The sequence below is a fragment of the Ochotona princeps genome, chromosome 14 (assembly GCF_030435755.1).
Source record: "Ochotona princeps isolate mOchPri1 chromosome 14, mOchPri1.hap1, whole genome shotgun sequence".
NCBI lineage: Eukaryota > Metazoa > Chordata > Mammalia > Lagomorpha > Ochotonidae > Ochotona > Ochotona princeps.
Window position 1 is genome coordinate 65,184,724 of NC_080845.1, and position 20,481 is coordinate 65,205,204.

At 48.0% G+C, this 20,481-nt stretch overlaps 1 pseudogene; it reads left to right on the forward strand.

Annotated features, from left to right (window-relative positions):
- Positions 1-3,658: 3,658 nt before the first annotated feature.
- LOC131481966 (ghrelin O-acyltransferase-like) lies at positions 3,659-8,324 on the forward strand (annotated as a pseudogene).
- Positions 8,325-20,481: the final 12,157 nt, after the last annotated feature.

Below are 20,481 nucleotides of genomic sequence, written 5' to 3' on the forward strand. Positions count from 1 at the left end.
CCAATAGGAGAACAAGGAACCATATGTTTCTTAGCCATCGCTCTTGGCTGGAGCCTATCATAAGTATTAGCTGTGTTAGTCAGTTTTTTTTTTTTTTTGCTAATTTAGCTAAAATACTCAAGAGGAGCTTCGTTTGTCCTGCATGTGGTCTTGTGAGGAGTTAGAAGGGTTAACTGGCAGTTAGGAAGGGCCCTCCCCAAGCCCCTTGGGAATAAGGAGCCAGGTGTTTGTCTAAAACCTGACTTCAGCTGATTGCACAAAAGACACTGGCCTGAGAAAATGAAAAGATTGATGCTTAGGAAACACAACTGGTACCCTACCCACAGGTCACCACGTGGAAAGTAGGCTCTGGTGTCACACCAGAGCACACAGCCAAGTAGCACGTCTCAAACACTCAGTGGCCAACAAGGTGGGCACAACCCGCCTGAGACCTTAGCAGCTGACTGTGTGGGCACAGCCTGCCTCAAGCACTAAGCAGCTGACCGGGTGGGCACAGCCTGCCTTAGACATTCAGCAGCTGACCGGGTGGGCACAGCCTGCCTAAACAGTGAGCAGCCAACCAGGTGGGCACAGCCTGCCTCAAACACTGAGCAGCTGACCGGTGGGCACAGCCTGCCTAAACACTGAGCAGCTGACCGGGTGGGCACAGCCTACCTGAGATTCTCAGGGCAAGTGTGTCTCAGCTGTCGCATCTCCCAGGGGCTTGGCACGGTAACATTGGTTAACTGGTCTGGAACTAGAACCGCTACATAAGAGACATAGAAAATAACAAAGCAGACCCCTGACATACCGGAACAATGAACTGATCCATTGATATGCACTCGTGTGAAAGCTCCCAACACCCGGACCTGGGTGGGCCTCTCCCGCCCCTTGGGACCTTCCCAGCAAGCAGGGGTCTCTGTTTCTCAACAAAACCCACCCCCTCTTGCTCACTACCACCACCTTTACTGTCCATTCACCATGAGGCCAGGAACTGACTCTGAATTTCTGTAACAGTCTCTCTCTGTAGTACCATTGTCATTTGAACCAAGGATCCAACCCTAACGCCCTCAGGCAGTGCAGTCCCTTCTCCATGGTCCTACACTCAGACACCTGAACTGGATCAGTCCTCTACCCTTCACGTCAGACTTCAGGGCTTAGGCATCTTGAATGGTTCAGGAGCCAAATCCTGGTCTACCCACAACAATAACCCAGTAATACTCACAGGTGTTATTACTGTATTATTAAGCTTTCAACTACATTTAGCACCAGGAGTCTGGAGCTTCTTTGGGGTCTCCCACACGGATGCAGGGACCCATGCACCTGGGCCATCCTCCGCTGTTTTCCCAGGCACAGACTCAGAACTGGAGCATCCGGGACTCAAACTGGTGCCTATATGGGATGCCAGCACCGCAGGCAACAGCTTTACTTGCCACGCCACAGCACACGCCCCAACCAACCAGCATTATACTCTAGGCTTTTTACATGCTTATTGGGACAGTTCTGTTGGGACAGCCTCTTTCTGTCTAATTTTAAGATGAAAGTCTCAGAGAGGTAAAGTGAATGCTCAGAGTCCCCAGAAAGAGGTACTCCTTGCCCCAAGATGTTCCTCCATCAAGATGTATTTCCTCAGGGGAACTGGCATAGTGGTGTAGCATATAAAGTTGCCACCTGCAGTGCTGGTGTCCTGGAAATGCAGCAGAGGGTGGCCCAATTGCCAGGGACCCTGAGCCCACTTGGGAGGCCTGGAAGAATTTCCTGGCTCCTGGCTTATCCCCGGCCAACACAGCCATTTGAGAAGTCAATCAGCACATCTAAGATGTCTTTCTCTGTGTCTCTCCTCTTCTGTGTAACTCTGCCTTTCAAATGGATACATAACTAAATGTTAAAAATGTATTTTTTCGGCCTTTACATAAGGCTGCCTGCTCTTGCGTGTTCCTTTTGAGCTGACGACACTGATCAGGGCCAGTCCTGACATGCCCTGGTCCATGGACAGACCTTATTATCCAAGAATGGGTCTGCTGTTCTCGTCTTGCCTCTAGTGAAGGTTCCTCTGTATTACCCACATCCCAAAGAAAAAATTATTTTTCAATGATTCCCTCTGCACACTTTTGACTACATGGAATGTCAGGACTATAGGCAGAGGCTTAGCCGGCTATGCCACGGTGCTGGGCCCCTACCGTTTTGCTTCTTCAAAACCTCCGTAAGGTTAGCAAGTATTTTTTGAGTAAACACATGTAGATAGCGTTCTTTTGAGCAGGGAATAGAGCAATGAACAGTTCCTCCCCTGTAATTCTCACATCTGGCCTGAAGAGGGCAGGCAATAGACTAAAGGTGAATTAGATACCAGGGCACTTCTGTCCACAAAGATTGAAAGAACAACAAAGTGTATTGTAATATAAACATTGTTGAAATCTAAGCATATTTTATTATAATGGATTCTGGTATGAGAGGAGAAAATGAAGAGGAGAGTGGTGGTTAACAATGGGCCTCTTGTTTTTGGTTCTAAAGATTTGTTCTTGGGCCCGGCGGCATGGCCTAGCAGCTAAAGTCCTTGCCTTGAACACCCCAGGATCCCTTATGGGCGCCAGTTCTAATCCTGGCAGCTCCACTTCCCATCCAGTTCCCTGCTCGTGGCCTAGGAAAGCAATCGAGGACGGCCCAAAGCTTTGGGACCCTGCACCCGTGTCGGAGACCCAGAAGAGGTTCCTGGCTCCTGGCTTCGGATTGGCACAGCACCGGCCGTTGCGCTCACTTAGGGAGTGAATCATTGGAAGGAAAATCTTCCTCTCTGTCTCTCCTCCTCTCTGTATATCTGACTTTGTAATAAAATAAATAATAAATCTTTAAAAAAAATTTGTTCTCATTTGAAAAACAGAGTTAGAGGGAGTGTCAGACAGATACAGACAGATCATCCATTCACTGGTTCACTCTTCCCAAATGGCTGAAACAGCCAGCACTTGGCCAGGCTGAAGCCAGGAGCCAAAGCTCCATCGTGGTCCCAGACGTGGGTGGTAGGGGCCTAAGTACTTGGGTCATCTGCTGCTGCCTTCCCAAGCACCTTAGCAGGGAGCAGGAGTGGAAGTGGAGCAGCCTGCACTGGGACTGGCTCTCACATGGGATGCTGGTGTCACAGAGGCAGTAGCTCCACCTGCCGTACCACAGCTCCTACCCTGAGCACCTTCATTTTCGGCCTCCAGAACCTGCCTCCTCTCCTCCTGCTCACCTCATTCCTTCTGCCCGTGCAGGGAGCTGCCCATCGTCGACTGGAAAATGAGATATTTTCCTAGCCTAGTGAAGAGAAAATGGCAGGACAGAAACTGGAAAAACAAACAATGGCCTGTGTCAATGGAAGGTGGCCGCAACTTCTGAGAGCTGTGCTTTTAGTAGCTATTATGAAGTGATAATAACCCCAAAAGAGGTTTTGGTTTCCAGGGTGCAGTTCCCCTTATCAGAAAAGCCAGCTTCCATACTGCTTGTAGGCAATGCTTCTGTTCAGTTTTTGTTCACCCAGACCTTCCAAACACACACACACACACACACACACACACACACACACACGCATAGACCAACTGACCGACCTTATAAAAAGTCGAGAGAGAGCGCCTGGCTGATGTTTCTCTTGCAGGAGGCTACATTGAGGACTCTGGACATGACCGTGTCATGGGTTCCAGTTCTAATGCATTGGGTGCAGGCACTCCCCCTCCACCCCATGTCACTCTATCAAGGAGCCGCTTTCCCTTTCGCACTGTTGTTTAGTCACCTCTGTAGCAAGGACTCATTTTCTGCCAATGCCAGGTAGGTAGGGGTGCGGGGGAAAGGGGAGTAGGGGTGCTGCTGAATTAAGTCTTCCATCCAGGTCAGAAAATACAACAGACCTCAGGCCTGAAGACTGCCCTTCACCTGCGCCACTGACGGCCGGTTGTTTGCGAATGGCCATGAATAACAGAGGAAATGAATGTGGTGCCTGCGTTGACTCAAAGCTTGATAGGTTCACATGGCACGGGAAGTGAATAATGAACTCTGTGGATGGGGTGGATGCTGGGATGGCACAGGACTCCCCCCGTATGTACAACCGTGTCGACTCTAGATTCCAGTCCTTAGCACTCCTCATGTTGGGGAATTTTATTATCCTTTTCTTCTGTTTTTTTTTTTTTTTTTTTTTTTAGTAAAATTGAATTTTATATAAGGTAATACTTAAGTTACATACGTAACTTGTAAGTAAATGTAAAATTACTTGTTATTTATTTGAGAGGCAGAGACAGGCTGATGTGGAGAGAGGACTCCTAGCTGCTGGGTCACCACCCAGATTCCCACAACGGTTAGTACTGGTCCAAATGGGATCCCAGTTTCCCCAATTACTAGAGCCCCCACCACTGCCCCCTCGGCTGTGCATTAGCAGGAAGCTGGGGTCAGAGGCAAGAGGCAGGTATTGAACCCAGGTACCCTGAAGTGCACGGGCACTTACAGAGAGATTTATTTATTTATTTATTTATTTATTTATTTATTTATTTGAAAGGCAAAGGTACTAGAGAGGGAGAAATATTCCATCTACTGGCTCACTCCCCAGATGGCTGCAACAGCCAGTCCTGAGACAGGCTGAAGTCAGAGGCTAAGAGCTTCTTCTGGGTTTCCTACATGGATTCAGGGTCCCCAAAATACTTGCACCACCCTCTGTGCTTTCCCAGGCCATAAGCAGGGAAATGGGTTGGAAATGGGGTAGCCGAGACACAAAGTGGCAGCCACAAGGTACCAGTGTTGCAGGCAGCAGCTTTAACTGCTACACCATGATCTGGCCTGGAGTCCAGGCACCTTAACAAGTGTCTTAATCTTTAGGCAAAGCATCACCCCCATAAATGTATTTTTTTAAAAAGTCTTTGCATGATTTCTCAGAGAAATGAAATAAAACAAAATTTGTGGGCCAGGCGCGGTGGCCTAGTGGCTTAAGTTCTCAGCTTGCACGTGCCAGGATCCCATATGGGCACTGGCTCATATCCTGGTGACTCTGCTTTCCATCCAGCTCCCTCCCTGCTTGTGGCCTGGGAAAGCAGTTGAGAATGGCTCAAAGCCTTGGGACCCTGCACCCATGTGGGAGACCCAGAAGAGGCTCCAGGCTCCTGGCTTTGAATTAGCTCATCTCTGGCCGTTGCAGTCACTCAGGGAGTGAATCATCAAACAGAAGATCTTCCTCCCTGTCTCTCCTCCTCTCCATGTATCTTACCTTGCAATAAAAATAAATCTTAAAAAAGAATCTTGTTAGGTTATCCACATCCCAATTCGGGCTTCAGAATTATTGTTACTAGAGATTCAACAAGTTTCTTAGAAATTTTTTAAATATCCAATAACCTCAATGCATTAAATGGTCTCACTTGAAAACAAAACAAACAAACAAACAAACAAACAAACAAACAAACAAAAACTTCTCCAGAATACCCTTCGTAACACAGAAACCCACAGCCAAAGGGCCACCTCCTAATAATGTGCTTATTCTGGAAACTAGGGTTTTTATATATTGAGGTTTCTAACAATGCCTTGGCTGATGCAAACAAAAATCAACTGAGCCATAGCCTTGCCAGACATGTCCTATATTTGCAGGAACAGACTGCAAGAGACAGGCTGAAAATGCCCAGGAACAGAATGTAGAAAGGCAGAGAAAGAGAGAAGGTGCCACAGTGACATGATCTGCAGGGATGATGCAGGCTTGCCAGAGAGCACGATTACATTTTAATCTAAAGGGCAGTGCAAGGATGTGGTCTATACAAAGGCTTTCTAAGCACGGGTTGCCTTGGGTGGGCATGAAAGAGACGGCTTCCCAGGGTCACTGAGGCAGAAGCCACAGTATATCTTCTGAGGGAAAAAACTGCCCTTGGTTCGTTGTCCCAAAAGGTCAAAAAGAAGCCTTCTGAGTGATGCAGCATGGTTTCTGCAGGTGGTCGGCAGGGCCTCCCTCCCTTGTGGGCAGGTGGGGCTGCCCCTGTTCTGGACAGGCTTTCCCCTTTCTTTCAGGTACCTCTTTCTGCTGACGGGAGGGGGCGCCCTAGCCGCGGCTGCCATGGGACCCTACACGGCGCTGGTCTTCATCCCGGCTGTCTGTGCTGTGCTTCTGGTCTGCTCGCTTGGCCCACAGGCCGTCCACAGGTGGACTTTCCTCTTCCAGATGAGCTGGCAGACCCTGTGCCACCTGGGGCTGCAGTACACTGAGCATTACCTGCAGGAGCCACCCTCCACCGGGTAAAGCCACTTGCTGACTTGCTTGTCCGGAGCTGGGCAGGGATGAGCACACAGCATGATGGTCAGGAAGAGAACGTAGTGTTGAGTTTGAGTGGCCATTTCTTCTGGTGCTATAGCGTGACCTTGAACCTCTCTCAGACAATGACTTTTGGGGGGGGGTGGGAATCAGGGCAACTGGGATTTCAACCTGATATGGAATGCCATTTTAAAAATTATAAAATAGGGCCCGGCGGCATGGCCTAGCGGCTAAAGTCCTCACCTTGAGCACGCCGGGATCCCATATGGGTGCCGGTTCTAATCCCGGCAGCTCCTCTTCCCATCCAGCTCCCTGCTTGTGGCCTGGGAAAGCAGTCGAGGACGGCCCAAAGCCTTGGGACCCTGAGCCCATGTGGAAGACCTGGGAGAGGTTCCTGGTTCCTGGCTTCGGATCGGCGCGCACCGGCCAGTTGTGGCTCACTTGGGGAGTGAAACATCGGACGGAAGGTCTTCCTCTCTGTCTCTCCTCCTCTCTGTATATCTGACTTTATAAGAAAATAAATAAATCTTTAAAAAAAACAGACACAATAAAGCTGAGAGTTGAAGTGATTTTGTTTGAATGGTAGGGTTTGAGGGAGAAACTTTGACCCTTCAGCTCACTCCTCAGATGCCTGCAGCAGCTTTACTAACTGTAGCAAGAATCCCACTCTGAATCTTTGACCATGACGCAGCAGGTGGTCATGGGATGGGTGACCACACCTCACGCTGTCATTGGCTCACCATGCATTCTCCTCCATGCCTCAGAACCAGCCCCGACCCAGGCAGAGTGCTACAGGGAATGCCATTTCCAACTTCCCACGGCTTCCTTGCCACCCTCAAGTTTTCTTTCTTCTCTGGCAAATCTCTCCCAAGTTGTTGGTCCTCATCTTTACAAGCCTTTCTTAGAAATATTATCCTCCACATTCCCCCATAATGTTTCTTGTCATCCTTTAGCGTACGTCCCTGGCTCATGTTGAATGTAACATTTGATCCTGCCCAGAGCTGAGCATGGCTCTCAGTTCATCCTAGTCTTAGAGGGGTTGCTGTACCCCTTCCCCTTGCTCTGTGATCACACGTGACAGACTGGATTAGAAGAATAAACAGGGAGTGTTTTCACACTAAAAAAATCTCTTTCAGGTTCTGCATCGCTCTTTCTTCGCTCATGCTCTTGACGCAGAGGGTCACGTCTCTCTCGCTGGACATTGGTGAAGGGAAAGTGGAGGTGGCATCGGGCGGCGACAGGAACAGGTGCACTGTGTGTGAGCGTCTGTGTGTGGTGCTCCACTATCTCAGCTATTTGCTGTTCTTCCCTGCTCTCCTTGGAGGTCCTCTGTTCCTTCCAGCGATTCCAGGCTCGTGTTCACAGCTCCAGCTCTGTGGGTCTCAGGCTCTTGTTCCGGACTCTGTTCTGGAGAGGCCTACAGGTGCTGGGACTGGAGTGCCTCAAGGCGGCTGTGAGGGGGCTGCTGCATGCAGGGACTGGACTCGCCCAGTGCCGGCATCTTGAGTGCATCTCTATCATGTGGGCCACAGCTGTGTTCTTCCGACTCACCTACTACTCCCAGTGGCTCCTGGATGAGTCCCTCCTCCACACAGCAGGCTTTGGGGCTGGTTTGGGCCAGAGCACTGGTGAGGATGGCTTTGTCCATGACGCAGACATCTGGACGCTGGAAACGACGCACAAGCTAGCCTTGTTCACCAGGAAATGGAACCAAAGCACGGCTCTGTGGCTCAGGCGGCTGGTCTTCCAGCGCAGCGGGCTGTGGCCATTGTTTCAGACCTTCACCTTCTCTGCCTGGTGGCAAGGACTCCATCCAGGGCAGGTGGTCAGTTTCCTTTGCTGGGCTGTGATGGTAGAAGTTGACTACCTGATTCATGCCTTTGCCAGTTCATCCATCAGGGCCCAGCCCCTGCGGTTGCTCTATCGAGTTGTCACCTGGGCCCACACGCAGCTCATCATGGCTTACGTAATGCTGACTACAGAAGGGAGGAGCCAGTCCTTTCTCTGGCTGCTGTGCAATTCCTACAACAGCATCTTCCCTGCTGTGTACTGTGCGTTGCTTTTTCTGCTAGCAAAGAGAAAGCACAAATTGCACTAACTTTTAGAAACACATTCATCTCTTTATTTGAAAGGCAGAGCTGCAGAGACAGGAAGAGAGACTTTCCATCCCCTGGTTCATTGCTCCAAATAGCCACAACAGGCTGGAGCAAGGAAATCCCAGTGTGTCTTCCCCGTTGGTGCAGGGCCCAAGCAGTTGTATCATCTTCCATGGCTTTCCCAGGTGCATTGGCAGGGAGGTGGCTCTGAAGTGAAGCAACTGAGACTTGAACTGGTGGCCAAATATGGGCCACAATCCTGGCCCCCAAATGTAACTGTGTTCTTTCTCTGTGTGCGTCTGTTAGGCAGAGGTTAGAAAAGTGCCAGTGTGCATGTTTGAACTTCTCCATAAGGAGAGGCTGTTTCAGAAATTAAGTGGATAAGCCAGATGACCTGGCTTAGAAATAGGTGGCTCAAGGGCCCAGCACGGTAGCCTGGTAGGTAAAGTCCTTGCCTTGCATGCCTGAAATCCCGTATGGGTGCTGGTTCTTATCCTGGCAGCCCTTCCGGTCATTGCAGCCACTTGGGGAGTGAGTCAACGGACGGAGGATCCTCCTCTCTGTATCTCTGCCTCTCTGTATTGTCTGACTTTCAATAAAAATAAAATAAATCTTAAAAAAAAAAAGAAATTGGCGGGCAACTTCACGAAGTGATCACTGTGTCAGTCACTGGGGCATACCAAGCCCCTTCCTAGGCTCATTGCCTGCAAGCTTCTATTCCACAGGGACTAAGGATGCAAAACAGGAAGAGAAATGGTTTCCTGCCTCAGGGCCTCCTTTTGGGTAGGCGAAGTTTAAGGAAAGTGATACAGTAAACAAGGCATTGTGAGTGACCAACAGAACATACCTGGACACCAGGAAGGAGCCACGCATCCCCTGGACCCACTTGATCCTGGAGCATGAACTTGAACTATATGCAAGTGAACACAAACCTCAGTGACATCATGATGTCAATGTGTGATGTGAACTTAAGACCAGCTTATATGTTTGAACCTATCCTTAAATTTCAGGAATTTGAAACATCTGGTCAAAATTTTGAAATTTGAAAAAATGTGGCCTGAAAATAGGAAGGCTGATGTTATTTCTGGAAACCGTGTTGCTAGAGTGCAAATTCAAGTTTCATCACTACTACCTACACAGTTCACATGCCACACTGACTCGTGTCTGTTCTACACAGTGACCAAGAATAGGACATGCATGCGCTTTCAGTGTAACTTGGACCGTGGCACTGATTCCTTTTTCTTGACATGTGCTAAATAATTCCTCCAGTTTCTCAGTCTATCTTAAAACAACACATGGGGTTAGTGTTGTAGCATAGCAAGTTAAGCTGCTACCTTCAATGCCTGCAACTCATGTGTGGGCACCTGTTGAAGTCTTAGCTGCTCCACTTGCAATCCAGCACCCTGTTCATGTGCCTGGGAAAGTAGCAGAAGATGGCCCTAGAGCTTAAGCCCCTAGTACCCTTGTGGGAGACCTGAAGATGCTCCTGGCTCATCCTTCTCACCAGGTTGCTATCTCTTCCATCCTAAGAAATACTATAATACTGGGGTGGCTGATGTGGCTTGGCAGGTAAAACTGGCATCCCATGTGAGTAAAATTTTTAAAAATCCTTTGAGAAGCTGGCATTGTGGCACAGTGAGTTAAGCTGCCGTTTCTGATGCTGGCACAAGAATTGGGAATTGACAATAATTTTCCAAGGAGAACTAAGTTTCTAAAACTTCAGACAGAAAGCAAAAGACACAGGGCTGGGGAAATACAATACATATAACATTACTGCAATGTGTTCCTGGAAGTGAATTCAGAAGTCAGTTTAGTTGGTGGCAAAATGCATGTTTTCCACAAATTCTTTTTATTTTTTTTTTTAAGATTTTATTATTATTGGAAAGCCAGATATACAGAGAGGAGGAGAGACAGAGAGGAAGATCTTCCATCCGATGTTTCACTCCCAAAGTGAGCCGCAATGGGCCGGTGCTGCGCCGGTCTGATGCCGGAAACCAGGAACCTCCTCCGGGTCTCCCATGCGGGTGCAGCGTCCCAAAGCTTTGGGCCGTCCTCGACTGCTTTCCCAGGCCACAAGCAGGGAGCTGGATGGGAAGTGGAGCTGCTGGGATTAGAACCAGCGCCCATATGGGATCCCGGGGCTTTCAAGGCGAGGACTTTAGCAGCTAGGCCATGCCGCAAGGCCATGCCGCCGGGCCCCTTTCCACAAATTCTTGATAGGTTTCAAATGTTTTTTTTTTTTTTTTTGCCACCCAAACTTATCATTTACTTTTTTTTTTTCTATGAACTTTAGAAAATACTCTTGTAGGGTGGGTAGGTATACCAATCACTATCTGCAACTTGTAAGATCATATAATACATCTTTTTTTTTTAAGATTTATTCATTTTATTACAGCCAGATATACACAAAGGAGGAGAGAGAGAGAGGAAGATCTTCCGTCCAACGATTCACTCCCCAAGTGAGCCGCAACGGGCCGATGCGCGCTGATCCGAAGCCGGGAACCAGGAACCTCTTCCAGGTCTCCCACACGGGTGCAGGGTCTGAATGCATTGGGTCGTCCTCGACTGCTTTCTCAGACCACAAGCAGGGAGCTGGATGGGAAGAGGAGCTGCCAGGATGAGAACCTGCGCCCATATAGGATCCTGGGGCTTTCAAGGTGAGGACTCTAGCAGCTAGGCCACGCCGCCTGGCCCATATAATACATCTTTACAAACCTAAATTTAAAGGCATTTTCTTTAAAAAAAAAAAAAAAAAAAAAAAAAAAAACTTCTGATTTTTCTGATTCTTCCCCAATCCCTCAGCCTTTCATTTTTTGATGGATTCACCTGAAAGGTAGAGCATTAGAGAGGAAGAGTGAAAAGCTGAATGATAGTTTGCATCTGTTGGTTCATTCCTCAAATGGGTGCACCCAAGTCAGTTGGAAGCCAGGCATCTGAGAATCCATCCGCAGGGTTGGCAGAAGCCCACTGCACTTGAGCCACCAGCTGTGGCTTTCCCAGGTGCATTAGCAGGCAACCGGACGAGAAGCCAGAGCAGCTGGGACACTGCACTACACTGCCCCAGTGTTTTTAAACGCAACCTCCAATTTCAAGTAATTACTCTCCTTTGACCAGGTTTCTCACTCTTTGCAAAGCTTTCTAGGAATGAAGAATTTCATTTTCAGGGCACCTCACAGTACCCATGATTTTGATTATTAGTTCTGAGTGCACAGCCTGAAATTGTTCTGAAATTCATTTTTTTAAAGCCAGATCTCTCCTCCTCCACAGTCTGGTTGCCTCTTGGTTGCCTTCTGATTGCCTTCTCCCTCCTAGCAATGTCTCTAGCACCTAGCATCTAGCATCTTAGCAGGGCATCCAGAAGAGAAGCATGAAGACTGTCTCCTAGCCTTGTGTCCCACACTATTAATTCAAGGAGACCTTGAACCAGGGCCTCTTGTGTCCATGTCTCAGCCTCAGCTGCCATTGACACCTGCATTCCTACAGCAGCACCCTCTCCCCCTGTTCTTAACTCTTCCAATGCCCCTGCTCTCCCTCTCCCATCGCAGTGTCCCCCGAGGCCTCCTTCTGCTGCCTTCCCTCGCCACCCAGCTCTCACTCAGACAGGACAGACCCCTTCCTTCAAGCTTCCTTGGACACGGCTTCTCCACTAGCTGCTCCTCACTGAAGGGCTGGCTCACTGCCAACTCAAACAGCTACCTCAACTCTAACGCCATTTTTTATTACACCTGTTTGCTTGCATAGGGCCACCAAACTCAACACTCAGCAACCAAGAGTTTTAGAGTCTGACCTGCTCCTCTGACACCTTAAGCATCTCTAGAACCTACATGTAAAGGCCCTGGTCACTTAACTTGGCAGCGTCCAAGTGGCTTCCCCATAAAATGAGGATCATCAGCAGTCACCTCTACAACAGCCTGTCTAGAGGATGGTGTAAGATGACAGGGAGTACAGTAAATACTCAGTAAAAGCCAGTGATTGTAATCAGTGGAGTGACTGGATAAAATCTTGTAGGAGAAAGATTTCAGGATGTTCTTTGTCCTAGGATCACAAAAGGGATAAATTATAAAACTATTCTGATAAGCTCAACCCCTGAGGGCAAGGCAGATAAGACACTTGGATCCCACAGTGGAGCAACTCTGGCTCTGGATTCCAGCTTCCCAGCATCCCTTAAGTGGGTGCTAGCCATGTTGTGAGCTCCTGGCTTTTGGCTTACCCCAACCCTGCAGGCAACGGGGGAAAACATTAATATGGTGGCTGGGAATTCACGGGGGAGACTCAGAGGAAGCTCCTGGCTTCAGATTGACTCATCTCCAGCCTCTATGGCCATTGGGAAGTGAATCAGCAGACACAAGATCTTTCGCTGTCTCTTCTCTCTGTATATTTGACTTTCCAATAAAATAAACAATTCGTAAAAAAAAAAAATTTTAATGCTTCTAATGTACCACATTAGTTTAAAGTTCCAGGTAATGTTAAGCACCTATCCTACTCCAAACAGAAATGTTCTGAAAAGAATTTAGGAGTGTGGGTGGGGAATGCAGACAGGAGGGAGGGCGATCTGGGAGGCATCACTGAACCCCTAAGTCTGCACGGTGAGAAAGATGAACTCTGTCCACTTCAATAATTTTAAATTAATGGGGGGGGGGTCCATGCAAAGTGGAATTAAAAGGTATACAGAACAGAAAAGTTTCAAGTTACATATAGTAGAGGGTCTTCAAGGCCAACAGGTGTCACAAAACCACAAAACAACTTGCCCCGTGGGTTTTCATTTTGTTTTGCATAAAAGCAAGCTTTCTCTCCAACTTTCAATGTGCACACCATACCTTGAAGCAGTTTCAAATAGCCTCCTGGTATATTTTACACATGTGGACATGAGCAGCTACACCCAAGTCATCTCCATCTATCAAACAAGCCCCTGCCCGCCAGGGGCTGACATGCCATCTTCTCATCAGCCCAACATCCATTTAAATACCTGTTCCCAGGTGGCCCCAAGCCCAAGGAACTATGTAACCACTTCTACTACCAGCTGTTAAAGTTCATTCTCCTCATTCCTTCTCCAGGTTTTGTTTTTCCCCTTTGACCAAAAGCAAGCTCTATTCAAGAGGAACATTTGCATTCCCTTTCCACTACCCCCAGGCAGACATGAAGGTGCCAAATGATACTGAACACAAACATTCCATAGTGGCTGTCACACAGAGCAGGCTTGTTTGGGAACATGGGGAACTCTGGGCTCAGCCACCTAAGCATGGCTTCCAGAAGGCCCTGTCCAAAAAGTTCAAGTGGAGTTCTCAGAGGCTGAGACCCCAAAAGACCAGGCACACTCAACTGTGCTCCCAGGGGCTGGGATGTCCCATCGCTCCTACCCTTGGATGGTGGGGGCGGGAGTGATCCACCCATGACTCCTCGAATCCCGAGAGGGCACATGATCCTCAGTATCAGACCAGCAGCTACTGCTTTTAAAAAATTCATTTTGTGAGGGCCTGGCGGCGTGGCCTAGCGGCTAGAGTCCTCACCTTGAAAGCCCCGGGATCCATATGGACGCCGGTTCTAATCCCGGCAGCTCCACTTCCCATCCACCTCCCTGCTTGTGGCCTGGGAAAGCAGTTGAGGACGGCCCAAGGCTTTGGGACCCTGCACCCACGTGGGAGACCTGAAGAGGTTCCTGGTTCCTGGCTTCAGATCAGCACAGCACCGGCCCTTGCTGTCACTTTGGGAGTGAAATATCGGATGGAAGATCTTCCTGTCTCTCCTCCTCTCTGTATATCTGGCTTTCCAATAAAAATGAATAAATCTTTAAAAAAAATTTTATTTTTTGAAGTGGCTGAGACATGAACCCACACCCAGTGGGATGCTGGTGTCTCCACTGTGTAGCCCCTAGTTAGCGACTGCTTCTTCACAACTTCCCTACCCAAGTTCAGCACATCGATGATGCTGCCAGCAAGCACATTCCACAAAGTCCACCAACTCTGTTTTAAAAAGCCCATGTGCTGAGAAGTACTTAACTGCTGTCTTTGGGTAGGTGCTGTGTAGTGGGAACATTATAAAATGGCCTACAAGAAATGGTCAACAAGAAACGAAAATAAAGGTAACTACCCAGGAAGTAACTACCCAGGAATTACACGGAGAGATCAGAAAGTAACTTCTTCCTGGGATTCTGAGCAAAATTTTCCACGGGGAGGTAAATCTTCTAAAACGGGAGGCTGAAATAGATTCCTGTCCAGGAATCAGCAAAAGCTAAACCCAGTGAGCAGAGAGGAAGAAAGTGGTTTATGCCGATGACTCCCCATATGTAGAGGCTGCCTTAGGGCTATCACAAATGTCAAACTTGGATTCTGTGGGGGAAAGAACACAGCAGCACTAAAGGATCTGGGACAGAACAGGACCCAGGAGAATGGTGGAAGGATGGAAGGATGGAAGGATGGAAGGATGGAAGGATGGAGGGACGGTGGGATAAAAAGAGCAAAGTAGGGAGAACTGAAGATCACTTAAATGGTTGAGGCTTAGCCAAGTGTCAACACCAAGATGAGAGATTCAGAGGACAGAATGGGCCACAGACACAATCAGGAGTGTGAGCAGACCCACAGGGGACCCCAATCAACAAGGCCTTGTGATAGCTTCAGAGACAAGAGGCACTAAATGACATCTCCAAGGTAAAGTCCACATGGTCAATTTAGAAATCCTGAAAAAAACAAAAGCCCCGGAAAGTGACAATTCTACATATTCTGTACCCATCAAATTTCTTTTTTACTGATATTTGGTTTTATCCACTTACACATTTTCATTTTAGAGAATTGGCATTCTTATGTTAGAGAGCTTGAAAATGCTGTTCTTTTCACTAAATGTTGTAACATGAGAATTATTCCCTCCATAAAAACACAACCTTCCAGTGATGGGAAGCATCAGAAGCTGAAGGAGGCAAGGACGGGGTCCTGGCAGCCTTGAGAGGGAGCGTGGCCTGCGGTGAGCTGACCGCAGGTTTCTGACACCGGAACTGTGGAGAATAAATCTCTGTAGCTCTTGCGCTCGCAGGTGCTCTCTCTCTCACATACATGCACTCCCCCCTCCCCCCCGTGTAAGAACACAGCTTTAAGCAAGTGCTAATACTCTTTCTGAAATCACACAATGATTGACACAGCTATGTCCTCCAGTTCACCGTAGTTGTGGTGATGTCTCTCCTCTCTCCTCTGCAACTCCATAACAATCAGATGTAGGAACAAATACTCCTCATGCTCTACTGTCCTTGGAGGAAATTCTTAAGTCTACCAAGTGCTCCAGCAGAGGGTATGACCTTGTGGCGACAGTGCCTGAGCCCTTCAACCAAAGCTATACTGCATCACCATGGTCGACTATCACTGGCTTGCAACTGTTTGATGCTTGAAGAATCTCCCAAGGATCTCTGTCATGCAAAAGAGCAAATACTTCGGGGAGACTCCTCATGCACCTCAGAGTTTGCCAGGGGCATCTGAAAACTAGTGCCAGGAAAAGTTTTCCCGAGCAGAAACACTGGCCGAGGCTTGGCAGCCACTTCCACATCACCAACACCAAACCCATCCCAGGAGTCAATTACCAGCTTACTGCATTAGAGGAGATTGGGAATAACAGCTCCGAAGTTGGTTAGATAGAAAATTATTCTGCACCTTCCAAAGCCAAGTAGATTAATGGTAACACATACGAAGATCTGAGAGTGCACATCAATCTGACACTTTTCTCTCTGCCACTGTAAACAGTTTCCCTTTATGCCGCCAGTACTTTGGCAAAACTGATGCAGCAAAAAAGAATGCAAAGCAAAAATCTGTATTACTGTTGTAGAAGCCACTTTATATCATTTCTGCCTAACATCTTTTCATTGACTATCTCAACAGTGCCAAGACTTTTGTTTCAGTTTAAGGACCAGCCAATTCAAACTGGGCAATTTTGGAAACAATTATTTAGCACCAGCGCCTTCATATCATAGAATGTCTTTCAGAAATGATTTCTAATCAGCCTGACATACACAGAAAAAAAAAAAATCCTATTTCTCTGATACCCAAAGAAGAAAATTCTGCTTTGAAAATTCAGGTACTCATGATTTGAACACATGACCTTTGTGACTGATCCTAGATTAGGTACAGGGCTGTTACCCATACAGTTAACAACTTCAATAAAATCTTTAGAACTACAAGCTCCACAACAATTTAACAGATGACCTGATAAATGTGCTCCCTTCGATCCCAGGGACGCCTTGCTGGCCGGGTCTCCTGCAGGGACAGCCTCTCAGGGAACACACATGAACGGCATCATCAGAAACCAGAAGGCCAGAAGTCCTGCTCCATTTTACACAGCTGGCTTACACAGTGGCTTACCACACTGGTGAACCACACTTTTTTTGTTTGTTTTTTGCAAATGTTGATTGAAGAGCACTCACTAAATACCTTATTTATTTGTCTTATGGCTTTTGGGGATGGGCGGGGGAGGGAGGAAGAGGTTAGGAGTTTTCAAAATCAAAGCACAAACCAAAAACAGGGAAACATGCTGAAACTGCCAGGATCGGTCTGATTTCTGAGAAATGCTAAACCCTTTCTTCTCTCCCCGGTGCATCCTGTGTTGTGTACTCTCCCTCTTGCACAACTCAGGTCCTGAAATCATCCTCCCTCCACTCATTTTCAAAAAAAGACAAGCATTTTGCTCGAAAGATCGACTCTCAGAGGTGCCACCCACAAAGGCTACCTGAGAAATACCACCACAGGAGCAAATGGGACCAGAGGCAGTGCCTGGGACTTCAGGGCCTGCTGTCAGGGACACACAACCTCCCAGCGGCCCAGCACAGGCAGCACCACAAATCCTGGCAGTTGGGAAGAGCAACATCCTGCCTACCTGATTCTAAGTTGAGCACAAATGGTTGTGGTTTTAGAGGCTCACAAGGCTATGTGCTATCACCCCCTCCAGTTCCACCCCTCCCCCAAAAAAACCTTTCAGCTTGTCTGACTAACTTTCTCCTAATTACCTGGCTTCTCAGGGGTGGGTAAACAAAGATGGTTACACAGTATACATTCCAACACTTGGAAGCAAACAGAAAGGTACCCAGATGGGGGTTAGGGATGCAGCCAGTAGGGAACACAGGGAATGTGTCATGTTGAAGTTTTACATGACAGCAGAAATTGTTAGATGGCTAAGCAACCAGAAAAAAAAAGTTCAAAACAGAGAAGTGGAATTCCAGCCCCAGCCTCTCTCAAAAAGAGATGTCTCCCGTATTCCTGCCGTTGTTACAAAACACCAAGCTAGAAAACCGCTTTCCCAAGTAATACTTGGCCATAAAATAGGCAATTCCCTTCAGGAGGCAATTCCCGGCTTACTAACCCACCTGGGTTGCAATACCCTCTCCAAGGTGTTTCCAATAAACCCGATCTCCTTGCCTTGTTTTGCAGAGTCTTCGGTCTGTCTCTACCTTCTCTATTTCAACAGGTCTCATTTTGCAAAACTTCAATGTGCCAGTGAATTCCTCCTCAAGACTCAGAATTGCAGTATGCCCACAACACGGGGTCCTCAACAATAACTTCCAACACGCTCAGCGTGGTGGAATCGCTTGGGCCTCTTAGGGTTCCCCCGGAATACTCTCGCTCCTGCTCACACTACCCAGTTGCTTGCTTAGGCTTAGGAACGTCACAAAGAAATCTTAGAAAGTCGGGAGGAAACCCTATTTCTTGGATGGCAGATGGTATACCTGCGCGAGGACTAGCTAGATGGCAACACCCAGTCACCCTAACTCCAAAACTCTGAAACGCGCGTCTCGCCCACCCCTGCCCCACGCTGGCTCAGCTGCGTGTTCGTCCGAGGCAGGCCCCACAGCTGCAAGTTGTTGACCATGGTGGTGGTAGGCTGATTGTTTTTTTCTCCAGGATTCAGGACGCACCACCTAAAAATGTTCACTTCCCTAAATAAAAATATTATTTAAACATCCTGGCCGAGCGAGCACTCGCGGATCTCACACGTGGAGCCCCCACATCCACATCCCCCTCGGGGTCGGCGGGGGCTCTGACTCAGCAGAAAAGAATGTGGCTGATGAGTTATCTATTAATCCACAACGCCTCAGCTGCAGACCGATTCCCCCCAACAACTTTTTAACGCCGGAGGGAGGAGGGTGCAGCAGCCTGAGCCGTCCTGTAGCCAAAACGTTTCCCCAAAACTTATCCATAGCACACCACACCACACCACACATACACACACACAGCTCTCTCCAAGATGCAGAACCCCAAGCCCTGACCCCTCGGCTTGCTTTTTCAGCAACCATGCCCAGTTTACAACGTCCCTAGCAAATGCATAGATGTTGTTTTAAACTCCTAAGTTTGAACGGGGTTTCTTGTTCTTCTACAAGCTAGAAGTGACACAGAACTGGGGACCTGAAGTGAGGGGCCTGCTATAATGGAACCCTAAAAAGTATCTCCGTAGTTTTGGGATTAGGTGCTGAGTGGAAGGAAAGCCCTAGGGAACCTGCCACTGAAGAACACCATGTGTATGAAAGGGTAAGTAGGATGTTGGGCGGAACCCATTAGGGTTAACTATTGGGAAAAAAATTAGCAAAAACAGCCTGCATGTGTACGGAAGAGAGGAAAGGTAGCTTATGCAGGTACAACTCTGGACAGACTGCCAGAAGGGGTTGAAAGTTTTCTGTAGACGTTTATAATAAAGAAGAGCCACAACAGAAACTGCTCCTTTTTCGTTCCTTATTTAGAAGACACATAAAGAAGCTAGGGCCTAATGGGTTTTGTATTTGTGGTATGGTGGCTTAAGCCACTGCTTGCAACTCCAGTATCCCACAGGATGCTGGTTCGCATGCTGACTGTTCCAGGATGAGATCTCCAGAGAGAGACACAAAATAGTTTCTCATTCTAAGCTTCTCCAGAGGACAAAGCTCTCATAAAAAGAAATGGCCTGGGAGCAAAGCTCAAATCCTGGATGATATGCCCAGCACCATGGCTCAGTGGCTAAAGTCCTTGCCTTGCAAGTGCCAGGGTCCCATATGAGCACCAGTTCTTGTCTCAACAGCTCCACTTCCCATCCAGATCCCTGCTTGTGATCTGGGAAAGCAGTCAAGGATGGTCCAAAGCCTTGGGGTCCTGTGCTCACATGAGAAACCTGGAGGAGGCTCCTGGCTCCTAGTTTCAAATCAGCTCAGCTCTGGCTGTTGCAGCCACTTGGGGAGCGAACCAGCAGATGGAGGATCCTTCTCTCTGTCTCTCCTTCTCTCTGAAAATCTGCCTTTCTAATAGAGATAAATCTTTTAAAACAAAACAAAGCAACAGCAACAAAAGCCTCTTGCATGGTAGGGGGTAATCACGGCAATTCAACACAAGGGCATACTGAAAACCATTGGGACTGGCCATCTTCCAGAGCCCCCAGCGACCCCTCTCCCGCTGCTCAAATCTTCATGTCATCTTTTTCCCCTTGACAATGGACTGGACCTAGTAACTTGCTTTTTAGGAACTAAGCACAGCAAAAATGGCAGCTATCTATCTCTGATTATCATTAAAAGGGCTTACCCCCTCCTGCCTGTCTTACTTGCTGTCATTTGTCTTCGGTGGATGCCAGCTGCCCATGTAGCCAGGGACTGAGCAGCTCACCTGTGGGAGCTTGTAACACAATGACATTCAGTTCTACGGTCTACAAGGAACTGATTTCCTCCTGTGACCATGTGAGGAAACTTGGAAATGGACCCTTGTTGGTGAAGTTTTTGGATGAGATCTGTTGCAGATAGAATGTGTGTGTTGATTAAAACAAACAAAAAAGGCAAAAAAGCATCTGTTGTAGAGCCCTGGCCTCTAATGGGATGGCATCGAGAGGTCAGGCCTGAGGAAGGAGATCAGGGTTACCCTCCTGATGGGATTCATGCCAGTAGAACAAGAGGAAGGGACACCAGAATCCTTCTCTATGCCCTGGGTCCACACTGTGAGAAGGTGGTTGTCTGCAAGTCAAGAAGAGGATGCTTGCCAAGGAACCAACTGGCTGCTAGCTCTGGAGTCATGGGCTTCCTAGCCTTCCAAACTGCTAGCAGTCAGCATCTTCTCTCTATTGCTCTCTCTCTTTCTTAAAGTTTTATTTTTATTGGAAAGTCATATATATAGAAAGGAGGAGAGACAGAGAGGAAGGTCTTCTGTCCATTGATTCACTCCCCAAGCGGCCACAATGGCC